The 16,754-nt window shown below is 34.8% G+C and overlaps 1 long non-coding RNA gene across 1 annotated transcript in view; it reads left to right on the top strand.

The window, feature by feature from the left end:
* The first annotated feature begins 251 nt into the window (after positions 1–251).
* LOC117198277 (uncharacterized) overlaps positions 252–16,754 on the top strand; it is a 33,309-nt gene continuing 16,806 nt past the window's right edge. Inside the window, exons 1-2 of the long non-coding RNA XR_007476908.1 lie at positions 252–394; positions 1,756–1,828. This is a non-coding gene — a long non-coding RNA (uncharacterized LOC117198277). The remainder of the gene's footprint in view (positions 395–1,755; positions 1,829–16,754) is intronic.

Raw genomic sequence — 16,754 nt, forward strand, 5'->3', positions numbered from 1 at the left:
TTACAAGGCTAGAAGAGATAAATAGAAAATCATGAGTGATGTTTATAAAGTAAAGGATGTGCAGTGTTTCTGTGTTCTGTCTGAAAAAAGGACAAGAACAGGCATGCGTTCGGCAAGCTGCCCAACACATACTGCATCGTGCATAAACTGCTGGGTTGTGCATAAACAAGGAGGAGCTGGGTTGTGCTGGAAAGCACTGTGACTTAGAGACCTGTCAGATAGGCACAGCTCTAGGGAGGCGGCTCAGGGTAGCGATGTTGGCGCACATCACCTGGAGGAAGGCTGGAGGCAGCAGCGGATGGCTGTGTTTAACATAACACATTGCATCAGACACCGAGTTTAGGACTGGCTTCAGAGTCAGTGGTTTCTGTTTCTGCATCTAGTGAAGTATCAGGTACTGATAAAAAATTGTAAGGTTTTTAGATAGACCTGTTCACACTGCTTTCATGTGTGCCCTTCTGTCTTTTCTTTAGAATATCTAATGAATTGTGCCAATTACAAATAACTTAGTTGGAATTAACTAATTAATATGTTGTCCAAGTATACAGAATTCTTTTTTTCCCCTTGCTCTGTTTGTATCAGAGGCCTGATAGGACCGCTAGATCTGTTTATTTTTAATTTATTTTTAATTTTAAAAATCACAGTCAACCATTTTTAACCGTACAGTTTAGCAGTGTTAACTCTATTTACATTGTTGTGCAACAGGCCTCTAGAACTTTTCATCTTGCAAAACTGAAATTCTGTATCTGTTGAACGTCTCCCCATTCCTCCCCCTCTCGCCACCACCAAGCCCCTGGCAACCACCATTATGCTTTCTGCTTCTATAAGTTTGGTTGATATACTGGAACCATACAGTATTTTTTATGACTGCTTATTTCACTTAGTATAATATCTTCAAATTTCATCCATGTTGTAGCATATGACAGGCTTTCCTTTTTTATAAGGAAGAGAAGTATTCCATTGTATGTATGTACCGCATGTTCTCATTCATTCATTCATTGGTGGACCTTTGGGTTGCTTCCAGCTTTTGGCTATTGTGAATAATGCTGCCCACCCTAAATCCAAGATGACCTCATTTTGAGGTTCTTACCTTAATTACACCTGCAAAGATCCTATTTCCAAATAAAGTCACATTCACGAGTACCAGAGGTAAGGACTTGGGCATGTCTTTTTGTGACCACTAATAAAACACTACCCACATCGTGTCAGAACTGTAATACAAGAAGTTAACATAATGTCAGCCTAGAGTAAGTGAAACCTTCAGAACTTGGCAAAGACAAATACAAAATCTTGCCAGGACAATTCTGGATGGTGGGAAATTCAATGGAAAAGAACATGAATTTATAGTTATTAACTGTGTGAGAGAAAGAAAAAGACAATCTTCACAACTTAAATAAGAAAAACTGTGTGTTTAAAATATTCAGATTAAAAAAAAAACATTCTACTGCTGAAGCATATCCTCTTCCAAATGTCCATTGAGGCAAATCCGAACAGGGCACATTCCTCTCTTAATTTTCTTTCTCACCATCTCTCTGTCATTACCATTCCCTGTTCTCTTTCTTCTCTCTCTCTTTCTTCTCCCCATCCTCCTTTAACTCCTCTTCCTCTTTTCTTATTTCTGTTCTTTCTTAATTTCCATAAATGCAAGCAATAATATAAGATTAGGACTAGATGATTAATGACCTACTGGCTATTTTCTATGAAAGAGTAGTATATGATTCTAACAGCTGGTTTTGTTCCTTTCCTTTCTCTTAGAAATACAGTGTTTCAAGATGACAGTTCTCCTGACAAAATACTGCTATATAATATCTTATTGGCATCAAAAGAAGTTGTAACTTTATTTTTAAATAGAAATTTAACCTTATCTCAATATACTAAGCTTTTCCATGACTTTCTCTGTTATGTTTTGATAAATGTCTTTTCTCTGTGTATCTTTGGTACAATACCTTTGTGTTCGAACTTAGGCATTTCATGAAACTGGTCCTTTGTATTTGAATGTATTTCTTCTTTGGCTTTAAGCAAGGACTTATTTTCCTAAGACACAAAAATGGTGTCTTCACTCAATTTTTTACCTTGTAGCTATTTACAGATTTATAGTCCAGTGAGTTCAGTTTTGATTCTACAGTTTCTGTCTTGAGTTTTCATAAATTTAACATTCCATTATGTTCAAAAATGGACACACACAAATTCTCTAATCTTACTGCACAAGTTATAACAAATCTGTTGAAAAGAAATTAAGAAAAAAATAAATGTATGACTTTGACTTGCAGCAAGTATTATTAAAAACTCGACACATCAGAATTCTTTCAGAAAGTTGGATACAAGACTTCTCAAGGAAACTCCCTGGTTCCTGCATCACAGCCGCTCTATCCCTGGAGTTAACCCTTAAGCCAGTGCCTTCCAGATCCTCCAACTAAACAATTGTTTGTCCAAAAACTTTTTCTCTTTAAAGTAGCTAGAAAGGTTTTGTTATTTACTACCAGTTATATTTTGATCTAATATCTGGTACCAGAAGTGATTTGGGGAAATAAGTCTTCTAGATCTATTTATCCAAAATTGGAATTTATCCACTCCAAAAAATGTTTGGAGGTAGTGAACCTATGCAGTTACCACTGAAAAATGAGGCCTGGAGAGTAAATAACAGGCAGTGCAAACCTTATTTAAATCATTGCCTTGTCCATTTGAAATAATGTGTATTGTAAGGCATGGGTCTAATATACTGGAATGTAACAAAATAAAAAATAATATGGGGTTAAATGGCTGCTTTACTTCCAATAAATACCAAAATCAGATACAGAATTTAATTCTGTGGACTGCTGAGTCACAAAACAGATCAAATTCATAGCCACACCAGTCTATTATGGGGATTAAGAGCAGTAGATTGGGAAAGAGTGGGATGTTCTTGACAAGCAGAAGCAATGTTCCTTCCTGTCATATGAGTTTGGTCCTGTTTTCCATGAGGATCGTTGGGACATCACATGGAGTAGTTTCTTTGCAAGGTGTATCAATTTTCCTTATGATTCCTGACTAAAAACTACAGTCAGAATGAGTTATGCTCCAGGAGTAAATTACTAAGTCAAGCCTAAGAACAAAAGAGTTACATGCCAAAGGGATTATAAGATTTTGCTTATTTACATTGGTGATCCTGAAATGGGGGACAGATTCTGATGGTACCAAATAAGGGATGAGAGAATATAAATAGGTATTTTCTTATGTATTTATTACGTATTTGAGTGGAGCACAAAGTAAAAACAAAAACAAAAAAATGGTATATGGCTGAGCCAGACTGGGAAGAAAGCTGACGTGCTATTTGGCACCTAAGACCAATCACATTCAATATTGAAGTCAAGCACGTTCTCAGAAGCACAAGTAACTTGTGTGAATAAATGGTTCTTACTCCCAGGGTGTTTCTTTTATGCCATTAACAGTTCCTTAGTCCACTTAAGTCTTCACAGAGACTTCAATATGATAAGGTTAATGGTTTACAGTTGTTTTTTCATGATGTGATGACACCTACCGGAAATAAACTGCCATAGCCCCACTGGGTTATCCTCAACAGACATTAAGGGAAGAAAACTCCGCAGTGGGCAGCACTTGGAGTGGTATATCTGTTTTATTTTTTTGTTTGTTTGCTTTGTTTTGTTTTTATTCTGCCTTTGAGGAATTTCCAGCCTGAATCATAGATCTGTACTCTTAGCACAGACTATTGGGGCGCACATATAGATGTTCGCAGATTTGAAAAGAACAGAAGATTGATGACAAGTAAATGAAGGAAAAATTATGTAGATGAACCACCCAGAATGGACTTTGAGTCTGTTCCATGTGAATGCTCACCAAAAACAGAAGATTGTCAAAAATCAGGTAGATATGGTAACCCAACTTATGCATGTCCATCAGCCTTTTCTCTGAGTGATCTCATTACTCAGTGGGCTTACAATTTAAAAAGTGATATTAGAAATAAAGATCATGTCTGAGTTCAACAACGTGGGTAGTAATTAGCAGGATAGAAAAATCCTGAGCACTAATATGGCGCTACCATAGGACATAGACTGGGAAGAAGAAAGAGCCTAAAAATCAAGATTGTATGTGTGTATATTCTGATGAAGGTAAAGACATTGAACCTTTTAATTCTACCAATCCTTTGTCAATAGAAGCAGCTCTTCCTCCCTTGTCTGAGGTGGTTACTTTACTCTTGCCTGAAGAAAGGGTAACAGCCTCCTCTGAGGTAGTTTTCAGACAGGAGACTGCTGATTCAACTCATTCCCTCACCATGCAAGCCCAGGGGATTCAGGTACTAAGTCTGACTCAGCCAGACTTACCAAACTCATCAAAAGAATTGCAAAATTTAGCTAATAATGTAGACAAATTATGGGGAATATGTATGGGAGTGAATTCTTAGTGTGTTGGATCAAGGTGAAAAAAAATAATCTTGGATCAACCTAAATTTGTTGACACCATGTACTAAACAGAAATTCTGTATTCCATGTATTAGAATTAAATAGAAATGCCTGATTTACTTTGACTGGATGATTGACTGAATCCTAGAACCAAAAGTAGTCTATACTAAATAAAGATGATATGACAGAGCTTCCTTGCTATAGTGTAGAAGAAGCCATCCAAAGGCATATGTAGATAGGAAGGCTAGAGTGTATCATGTAACAACTGCTCACAAACCACTAAAATATATATTTCCCTTTCTTGTGATCATACTTCTCCCAGTGCCTCTATCCACAAATTTAACTTTTTTGATTATCATGTTAATCAGCACTGACTGATTCTGATTAAGAAATGTTTATGATTTTTAAAAAAGTCATTTTGAACCAACATTCAGACAATGGTCTTAAGCTGGTGGAATTCATTAGTATAACCACATATTCCCCACCAATAAACAGCTGGCCTGATGTGGGTGACATGGACTACTAAATATGTGTTACATGAAATGACAGACATTGAAAGATTGAGGTTCAGACTCACAGGATACATTGTATTTATACCAAATTCCTATTGCTTTGGAAAACTAATTCTAGTTCCACTACCCAGAAGCATATTAAAATTTAAAAGCTTTTCTTTTTTTCAGAATCCAACTTCTGTTTGCTATTAGACATTATTAATTTATTATGGAAGAAATGGAGATTGTTACTCTATATAGTATAGTGATCATATTTAAATCTTCCTCTGTAGTTTGAAAGTGCTTCTACCTACTTTAGCTAAGACAAAATTCAGCATCATAAATAACTTACAAAGGAACAAAATGATGTTCAGAGTAGTTCTATCATACACCTAAGTCATTTAGCAGATGATCAGAGGCTTTTTTGCTTTAATAAAAATATGTAAGTCTCCATATTCAAACTTTTAAATTCTGTCAAGTATATTCACATGTGTAATGACAAAAAGTGATTAAAAGTCCATCATTTATTCTTCAAGAGTTGATGAAAGGAATATATATTTTATATTCAAAAGTGTTTTTATTCATTATTCAGATAGAATAATAACTTTTACCATAATTTTGAGTACATCACTCTACTTTATATAATCATTAATGGAATAAAGAAGAGATTTTCCCTGTAGCAAATTAGGTTATGTTATGTCAGTGCTATGCTTTTCTCTAAAATATCTTGTCTTAGTTATTTTGGAAAATAAATACTCAGAAGAAATACATCCAACTAGATGAACTATTGACCTCTTCTACTATGGAAATTCCTATATATCTTTGTTATATTATTACTTTTATTATTTTCATTCTTTGATGTCTAAGGGGACACTAAATTGTCACAGTCTCTGTTAACAAAATAAAGGTGAGTAGGTAAAAACATCAAGCAGAGATTGGTGCTACACAAAGTTGGCGTGTATGATAATTATTTTTTCCCCCATCAGAATTAATTGTTGCTATATTTAGAGAGAAACTGCGCATGAGAAAAAGTCATCAAGATTCAGTAATTCAGTGAGTTCCTCAATGTAAAGAAACTGGATAATTCTTTGTAGGACTCTCCACCAATTTTATATTACCTGGTCCATAACAGATGACTGACAGATGTTTCTCAAAACTTTATGACAGCTATATTTTGCAAAATGTGGTTCCCCTCTCCGTATTTGTGACTACATAAATAAAATTAACAATTGATTAATATGACTAATTTTTACTAGATTCAAACAACAGTTCCCAGCATGCAATAAGCACTGAATAATTCACCAATGAAAACAACTCTTAAAATTCATGCAGGTATACCACTTCACTACATTGTCCCATACTGAAGCAAAAATTTTCATTAACTATTCTAATTAATCTAAAATATTTCATATGACCAGCATCCCACTCATTGCTGCAGATTATGAAATACACCAAAAGGTAAAGAGATGCTAGGCTCAAACTGCAAACATTTATTCTTCCAAATGTGTGATTATATATTTAAAATCAGCTAAGGGAATAAAATTAAGGATGCATCCTAAAATACAGTAGTTCTCTTATGAAATGGAATTTAGTGATATAAAAACTAATGAGATTTGCAATGACTCCCCTGTCATTTTTAGACCTGCCTTAATAACATGGAAATATTAAGGTAGCAAAACATTAGGGTATAATTAGGAAACAATTTCATTTTAAGACGGCCACAAAACATAAAGAAGAATGTTATTAGTAGTGTAATGCTATGCAGAATACCTTTCATTTATATGACACAATTTGGCTGTGCCTATCACTTTGATATGTAATTAAAGCAGATAGTTTAGGCATTTATAATTATCAGTGCAAATTTGTAAAGTAAGGAATGAAAGTTAGCTGTTAGGTGGGGAATAATAAAATATGGGGATAAAAATTTTTCTATAAAAGTTCACTGGGAGTTTTGGGGTTGGTTTTAATTTATCTTAGTTATAAAGTAAACACAATGATTCTTTTTCTAACATCTTTATTGGAGTATAATTGCTTTACAATGGTATGTTAGTTTCTGCTTTATAACAAAGTGAATCAGCTATTCATATACATATATCCCCATATCTCCTCCCCCTTGTATACTTAACAAAGGAAATAGGGGAAATCTTGATAAATTTTATAAAATAATAGGTAGTATGGTGGCTATTTGTGTTTCATTTTTCCCTTACGTATCAGAAAATTGGAGATACTCTGTACTGTTTGTAACACTTTAGCAGATAATCTTATTTAAAGATTGAATCTATTTTAATCTAGAATATGCCAACAATTAAACATGTGTGTCTTCTAAAATCTGACAGCAATACAGAACAATTGGTCAAATACATTTATTCCATCAGAAACCATTCAGTCAGGTCTATTTGCTAAATCATGTAGAAAAATATAATCCATGCTTTAATTTCATTAAAAAATTTTTATGAATTTTATAAAAAATAAATTTAAAGTTTTAAGTTGCTAGTTTACAATTAAATTTAGGTTCACAGTATATATTTCTCATAGCTACCATTTGCTTGCTCATGAATTCCTAAATGTAAAACTAAAAAGAGGGACAGGTGTAGAGGTTTAGCATATGCCTTAAGACTCTGTTTTATACATTCTCTTAACCTCCAAAAAGAAAAAGGAATTCAGTAAGAACCTATATAGTGTTTTGCATAACAAGAGCTTTAATTAAGAAAATGATTATAAAGGGATATTTGGCAATTGAACAAGCAGTTCATTTAAACCCAATATATCTATGCTTATATTAACTAAGAAAAATATACATCAGGTCATACAAGAAAGTTTCTATACTCTCTTTTTCATAGACCATACAAAGAGAATATGTTTTGAGGGCTAAATCTCTGGAAAACATCTGCATCCTATTTGCTTCTATAAACATACCATAGTGATCTACCTCTTCCCTTTTCTTCTCACACATACCTAAAACCTATGTTCCCTCCCCTAATGCACATCTTTTCCTACCAATCTACTCAGTAATTTCCAAATACCAGATCTGGCTAAATATTTTAGGTAACATAGATTAACTGTAATAGCTAAAACTAGCTATAATAGTTATACATAGTGCACATATATTATGTCCAAGAAAAATGTGGCTTGCTTTAAAGAATATTTAATACAGTATTCCTCCATCCAGAATTATTTTCCTACTGTTGCCTAGAGAGATTACTTATTCTTTAAAACTCAGCTCAAACGTCACCTTTCCTGGGAAGCTTCTTTTCACTTCTGTACGTACATGAGTGCCCCCTCCCCTAATCTCTATTCTCATAACTCCCAGTAGGTCTTTGATGTAGGTTTCCAACCAGGACTGTGGGAAGCTCACAGGCAGGAGCTTTATCATCTTTGTGTCCACAACACCTAGATTGGTCACTGACTTTTTCTAAATACTTAATAAAGTTATAGAAAAAATATGTTATAAAATATTAAATATTTAAATCAAATAAACACTCTCAAAGTCAGCATTTTACTATTCTAGTTATAACAAAGAAGGGAGAGAATATGGGTGTTAAAACAGTTTAATATGTAGTAACATTGTTACTACATATTAGAGTAACATTGATATGTTACTCATGTTACATATGTTACTCATGTTAGAGTAACATTGATAAATGTGAGAAAAATGTCTTTGATAGATAAATATTTTACTATCCCTGGGATACTCACTATTGGGGATGTATTTTTTATAGTATTTTGATATAATAGGTACCTGTCTTCATGAGGTGAATTCTGTCCTGAAAAACCTCCATCTCCACCCAACCACTAAGAATCTGAACTGCTTGATGGAAATATGAGTTACAGTTGATCTAAAAAATTCATTGGGGTTTGGGAATAAAAGTAATACTAGGTAGTATCTTTTGTGGAAAACATCATTGGCCATATTTTGTTCAGCAATGTTAAAGAATAATTCACAGATGTTAAGTGAGAGTGCAGCTGAGTATCTTTACATCCTAAAGACATAATTAGATATAGTTTATATCTGTAGACATAGGCAAATGTAATGTTTTAAAGGCAAAATCCAGTCTGTGGAAAAGGCAGTTTATATTTTGTTTCTGGATGAACTTTTGGCAGAAAGCTGTTAAGGAAGGCAGTTTGCTCTTCAGCAAGCCAACAGATTTATCAGGGGAAGTAGCTTGCGTTCTTTGTGGGTTTCCCAGTATGGTTTCAAATTGGAAGAATTGGCAGTCTTTCCTGCTCTCTCTGGAGGCAACTTCCTGTTAATGTCTCTCCCGGTTAGGCCATGCTGGCACCATTCTCCTCACACTGCAGTCTCAGCAGATATGTTCCAGTTAAACAACTGAGAGGCATAGGAGTAAGTTTACTGACAATAGTATTTACCTATTATTTCTCCGTTTATGATAGTTCCAAAATAAAATCACTCTATTTCACCATCAAAACTGTAACCCCAATATTTAATACCAAAGTCTATAAAATTTATGGAAACAATTTCCAACTGATCTCTCTGTCTCATTAGCTTCTAATTTAAATACAAAATTAGATGGTTCCAGTTCAAGATGGTGATGTGGGAAGATCCTGAACTCACCTCTTCCCACAAACACACTGAGTCTATTGCTACATATATTTCCTCTTAAAAAAAAAAAAAGCAAACAAAAAAACCTGGAAGCTGGCTGAGTGGCAGCTACACATTAGGCAAATGAGAAGAGAACCACACTGAAGCGGATAGGATAAGGTGGGACATAATCTCACCATAAACCCTACCCCTGGTAGAGCATCCCACAGTAAGAGGGAACCCAGAACCCAGAGCTTCTCGCTGAGGAGTGAAGGGTTCCAAACCCACATCAAGCACCACAGTTTTTAAGACATACACTTGAGAGATAAGTCCCCAAAACATGTAACTTTGAAAACCAGTAGGGCTCACATCCTGAAACCCACAAGACTGTAGCAATCTGAAAAACTGCTATTATAGGGCTCATGCACTCAGATTCACCCACCCCAGGGCCCAGCTCAGAGGCAACTGATCACATCTAGACTAAAAGTGAGGGAGGCTTTCATTCTTATATTAAAGTATCAGCCCGAGGGGCAGGAATCTAATTTAACGCACACAGAGTGTGTTAAATCCCCTCCACCTCTCCAGGGATGGAGACTTGGCTGGTGCGATCTCTGTGCTCTCCCTTTACTATGCTCCAGAACACCAGCTTGCCCCAGAAGAGGGCTTTTACATGGGTCTAGTGCCCCGATATCTACTTGTGCACCCAGGGGATGCTTCTTGGCTGCCTGGCTCTGGAGTCCAGGGGAACTTGTGTTCCTGGTCCCATGCAAACTGTAATAATTGGTGTCACCCAGAAAGGAGCTCATAGTCCTGCCTGGCACCCCAATTTTTGTGACTGCTGGCAGGGGACACCTCTACATTGCCTCATTCTGGTGGCCAGTGGGACCCTTTTCATGCATTTCACAGGACTGTAATCAATGGAGAAAGGATTCTTCAACAGCTACCGCTCCCAGGGCACAGCAAAAGGCAACAGACCCAGGAACTCAGTGTTTCTGTGAAGGAGGTCTATTAGGTAATCATCATGACTATAGCCTAAGGGGCAGTCTTCTAGTTAAACTTTCATCTAGGGGCAGACTGTAACCCTTTCCAGAGACCTCAGAGGGTGGGAACTGTCTTCATGCTCATCCTCTGCCATGATCCAGAGCACCCGTTGCCTCCTGGAGGGGAGCTTTACACGCATCTGGTGCCCTGGTTTTTACTTCTGGTACCTTGGTTTTTGCAGCTTCTGCCCAGGGGATACCCCTTGATCATCTGTCTCTGGTGGCTGGGGGAGCTTTCATTCCTGAGTCCCACAGGACTGTGGCAATCATACAGGCGGTTCTTGGCAGGCTACTACCTCCAAGGCACTTCACAGACAGTGGGCCGAGGCACACTCTCCAATCTTTCTGTGAAAGAGGCCTCTTTGCTTGTCCTGGAGCTTTGGCCTGAGGGGCAGCCTTCAGGTTGGCACATATTTCGTGGCCTCTGGACCTGCTCTCGAGGAACATAGGCTGCAGATGCCATCTTGGCATTCTTCCTCTGCCTTGCTCCATCTCACCAGTATCATCCAGAAAAAAGCATATATACTCATCTGGAGCCCTGATCTCTGTGACTGCCACTCAGGGACACCTCCAGATTGCCTGGCTCTGGTGGACAGCAGAACTTATGCTTATAGTCCTACAGGACTGTATATATTTGGATACTTATAAAAGTTGTGGCCTGAATCTGGCTTCCAGCCTAAATCAATGTGCAGAGATTCTCCCGTATGAGACACTGACAGGACTTGTCACATCCTCAAATACTGGGAGCTATTAAAAATATAATAGCCTGCTAGGACAAGCACAAATGTTTGGGAAACATCAAGAGCTGAGGCAGAGTTTAATGACAAGGTTCATCTCCTACACAAGGCCAATCCTTCAAGACTTGGAAAGGTGGTTGTTTCATTGATGAGATAGAAACCAGCAGAGAGTTAAGCAAAATGAAGAAACAGAGGACCATGTTCCAAATGAGAAAACAAGATAAAACCTCAGAAAAAAATCTTAATAAAACAGAGATAAATGATTTACCTGATAAAGAGTTAAAAGTAATGGTTATAATGACACTCAACCAAATTAGGGAGAAGAATAGATTAACACAATGAGAAATTCAACAAAGAGATGGAAAATATAAGAAAGTACCCAATATAAGTCACAGAGGTGAAGAATACAATAATTGAGCAGAAAAATACACTAAAGGTTTTAACAACAGAGTAGATAAAACAGCAGAAAGGCCCAGTCAATCAAAGACAAGGCAGTGGAACTCACTCAATTAGAGCATCAAAAAAGGGAAAAAAAAGAAGGAAAAAAGTGAAAATAGCTTCAGAAACTTATGTACAACATCAAATACACTAACATTTGCCTCACAGGGCTCCCAGAAGGAGAGGAGAGAAAGAAAGGGGAAGAGATCTTATTTGAAGAAATAATGGCTAAAAACTTTTCTAACCTGGGAAAGAAAGACATCCAGATTGAGGAATCCCACAGTTCCAAATAAGAGGAACCCAAAGAGGCCCACATCAAGACACATTATACTTAAAATGTCAAAAGTTAAAGACAAGGAGATAATATTAAAAGCAGCAAGAGAAAAACAATTTGTTACATACAAGGGAATCCTATAAGACTACAAGTAGACTTTCAGCAGAAACATCACAGGCCAGAAGGGAGTGGCACAATATATTCAAAGTGCTGAAAGGAAAAAAAAATTCAACCAAGAATACTCTACTTGGCAAGTTATCATTCAGAAGTAGAGAGAGAAAGAGTTTTCCAGACAAGCAAATACTGAAGGAGTTCACCACCACTAAACTGGCTTTACAAGAAATATTAAAGGGACTTTTTTTAACTGAAAAGAAAGGGTGCTAATTAGTAACAAGAACACATATGAAAAAATAAATCTCACAGGAATGGTAAATATATAGTAAATGTAGTAGTTTAACCACTTGTAAAGCTAGTATAAAAGTTAAAAGACAAAAGTAGTGAAAATAACTACAATTATACAATAATTAGTTAAGGGATACACAAAATAAAAAGATGTAAAATGTGACATCAAAAACATAGTATTTGGGGGGAGAGTAACAATAGTGAGCTGTTATAGTTGTTATATGTAAGCCTCATGGTAACCACAAAGCAAAAACGTACAGTAAACACACAAAAGATAAAGAGAAAGGAATATAAGCATACTACTAAAGAAAGTCATCAAAACACAAAGGAAAAGATCAAGAGAAGAAGAAAAGGGACAGAGAGGAACTACAAAAACATCCAGAAAACAATTAATAAAATGTCAATAAACACATACTTATCAATAATTACTTTTAATGTTAATGGACTAAATTCTTCAATCAAAAGAAATAAAGTACTGCATGGATTAAAACAAAACAAAACAAACAAACAAACAAAAACTAGATCCATCTATATTCAGCCTAGAAGAGACTCACTTCAGAGGTAAGGACACACAGACTGAAAGTGAAGGAATTGAACTTTTAAAATCCATGAAAATGGAAGTTAAAAGAAAGCTGGAGTAGCTATACTAATATAAGACAAAGTAGATTTTAAAACAGAGACTGTAATAAGAGAAAAAGAAGTGTTACATAATGATAAAGGAGTCAATTCAATAAGAAGATATAACATTTGTAAATATTTATACACTGAACGTAGGAGTACCTAACTATACAAAGCAAATATTGACAGGCCTAATGGGAGAAATAGACACCAATACAATAATAGTAGGGAATTTTGATACCTCACTTACATTAATGGGTTATGTCAATAGGATTTTAATACCCCATTTACATCCAGACAGAAAATCTATACAGAAACATTGGCATTAAATGACACATTAGACCAGATAGACTTAGCAGATATTTATAGAACACTCCATCCAAAAGCAACAGAATATACATTCTTCTCAAGAGCACATGGGACATTTTCCAAGATAGAATATACATTTGGCCACAAAACAAATCTTAAATTTAAGAGGACTGAAATCATATCAAGCATTTTTTTCAAAACAAAATTGTATGAAACTAGATATTAATTACTCAAAGAAAACTGAAAAGTTCACAAATATGTGGAAATTGAATACATACTACTGAACAACCAATGGGTCAAAGAAGAAGTCAAATGAGAAATGAAAAAATACCTTGGGACAAATGCAAATGGGCATTTAACAACAAAAATTTATGGCATGCTGTAAAAACAATTGTAAGAAGAAATTTATAGTGATAAATGGCTATCTCAGGGAACAAGAAAAGTCTCAAATAAACAACCTAACTTTACAACGCAAAGAATTAGAAAAAGAAGAATGAAACCCAAAGTTACTAGAAGGAAGGAAATAACAAAAAAGTGATACCAAAAAAATGAAGTAGAGACTAAAAAGACAATAGGAAAAAAAATCAAGGAAACTAAGAGCTGGTTCTTTGAAAAGATAAACAAAATTAACATACCTTTAGATAGACTCAACTAAGAAAAAAAGAGAGAGGACTGAAATAAATTCAGAAATGAAAGAGGAGATATTACGACTGATACCACAGAAATAAAAAGGACTATAACACTTCTATGAGCAATGATATGCCAACAAATTGGACAACCGAGAAGAAATAAATTCTTAGAAATATATAACAAATAGATACAACCTACCAAGACTGACTTAAGAAGAAATAGAAAATTTGAACAGACCAATTATTAGTAAGAACATTAAACGAGTAATCAAAAACCTCCAAAGAACAAAAGTCCAGGACCAGACAGCTTCACTGGTGAATTCTACCAAAAATTCAAAGAAGACTTAATGCTAATCTTTCTCAAACTCTTCCAAAAAATAGAAAAGGAAGGAACTCTTCCAAACTCATTTTACACAGCCAGTATCACTCTGATACCAAAACCAGACAAGGATGCCACAGAAAAGAAAATTACAGGCCAATATCCCTGATGAACACAGATGCAAAACTCCTCAACAAAATATTAGTAAACCAAATTCAACAACACATTAAAAGACTTATATGCCATGATCAAGTGGGATTTATTCTAGGAATGCAAGAATGGTTCAACATCCATAAATCAGTCAATATGATAAACCATATTAACAAGACAGAAAATAAAAATCATATGATCAATTCAATACATGCAGAAAAATCATTTGACAAAATTCAACATCTATTTATGATAAAAACTCTCAATAAAGCAAGTATACAGGAATATACTTCAACATAATAAAGGCCATATATGACAAGCCTATAGCTAACAGTCATACTTAACTGTGAAAAGCTAAGAGCTTTTCCTCTAAGATCAGAAAAACACAAGGTGCCCGCTATCACCATTTTTATTCAATATAGTATTGGAAGTCCTACCACGACAATCAGATAAGAAAAAGAGATAAAAGGCAACCAAATTGAGAAGGAAGAAATAAAACTTTCACTATTTGCAGATGTCATGACACTATCTATAGAAAACCATAAAGGCTTCACTGAAAAAGTATTGCAGCTAATAAATGAATTCAGTAAAGTTGCATGATATAAAAGAAATATACAGAAATCTATTGCATTTCTATACACTAATAAGCAACTTTCTGAAAGAGAAATTAAGAAAATAATCCCATTTACAATTGCATCAAAAAGAATAAAATACCTCAGAATAAATTTAACCACAAAGGTAAAAGACCTGGACCCTCCAGACTATAGCACTTTGATGAAAGAAATTAAAGACAAACATATTTGGAAAGGTAGTCCTTTCTCATGGATTGTAAAATTGATACTGTTAAAATGTCCATACTACCCAAAGTAATATACAGATTCAATGCAATGCCTATGAAAGTACCAATGGCATTTTTCACAGAAATAGAAGAAACATTCCTAAAATTTGTATGGGACTATAAAAGACTCCAAATAGTCAAAGTAATATTGAGAAAGACAAAAATAGCTGCTCCTTGAGTTCTAATTATATTATAAAGTTTTAGTAATTAAAACAATATGGTATTAGCATAAAAACAGACTCATAGATAAATGGAATAGAATAGAAAGCCCAGAAATAAACTCATATATATGGTCCATTAATTTATGACAAAGGAACCAAGAATCTACAAAGGAGAAAGGACAGTCAATAAATAATGTTTAATAAATGACGTTTGGAAAACTGGACAGCCACATGCAAAAGGTTAAACTGGACCACTTTCTTATACCATATACAAAAATTAACTCCAAATGGATTAAAGGCTTGAACATAAGACATGAAACTTTCAGATTCCTTATAAGAAAAAAATAGGCAGTAAGGTCCTTGACATAGATCTTGGTCATAGGACTTTTTGAATCTGATACCAAAAGGAAAAGCAACAAATACAAAAATAAACAACTGAGACTACATTAAATGAGAAAAGTCTCGTGCAGCAAAGGAAACTATCAAGAAAATGAAAAGGCAACCTACTGAACGGGAGAAAATATTTGCAAATTATATATCTGATAAGGGACTAATATCCAAAATATATAATGAACTCATACAACTCAATAGCAAAAATACAAAGAATTCAATTTAAAAAACAGGCAGATTGTCTGAATAGATATTTTCCAAAGAAGATATATATATGATCAACATGTACATAAAAACATGCTCTACATCATTAATCATCAGGGAAATGCAAATCAAAACCACAGAGAGATATCACCTCACACCTGTTAGGAGGCTATTATGAAAAAGATAAGAAATTACAAATGTTAGAATTTGGACAAAAGGGAACCTTGTGCACTGTTACTGGGAATATAAATTGGTATAACCATTATGGAAAACAGTATGGAGTTTCCTCAAATATTAAAATTAGAACTGACATATGATCTAGCAGTTTAACTTCTGAGTAATTATCCAGAGAAAACAAAAACATTAATTCGAAAAGACATATGTACCTCTAAGTTCATTGCACCTCTATTTACAGTAGCCAAAATATGGAAACAATTTGTGCATCCATAGATGGATGAATGGATAAAGATATGGTAAAAAATATACAATAAAATGTTATTCAGCCATAAATGTAAAACCATGTCATTTGTGAAAACATGAATGGACCTCAAAGGCATTATGCCAAGTGAAATAATTCTGATGGAGAAAGACAAATACTGTATTATCTCTCCTATATGTAGAATCTAAAACAAACAAACAAATAAACAAACAAACCAAGCTCATATATACATAGAAGAGATTGGTGTTTTCCAAAGTTGGGGATAGAGGATGAGAAATGGGTCAACTGTTCTTGCTTTTTGTTTTTTTAGTTTAAATAAATTATTAAAAAAAAAATAACCCTACTAAAATATTCTTAAAATACCTTTTTTTGTTGTTG

The sequence above is a fragment of the Orcinus orca genome, chromosome 4, assembly GCF_937001465.1.
Source record: "Orcinus orca chromosome 4, mOrcOrc1.1, whole genome shotgun sequence".
Classification (NCBI taxonomy): Eukaryota; Metazoa; Chordata; class Mammalia; order Artiodactyla; family Delphinidae; genus Orcinus; species Orcinus orca.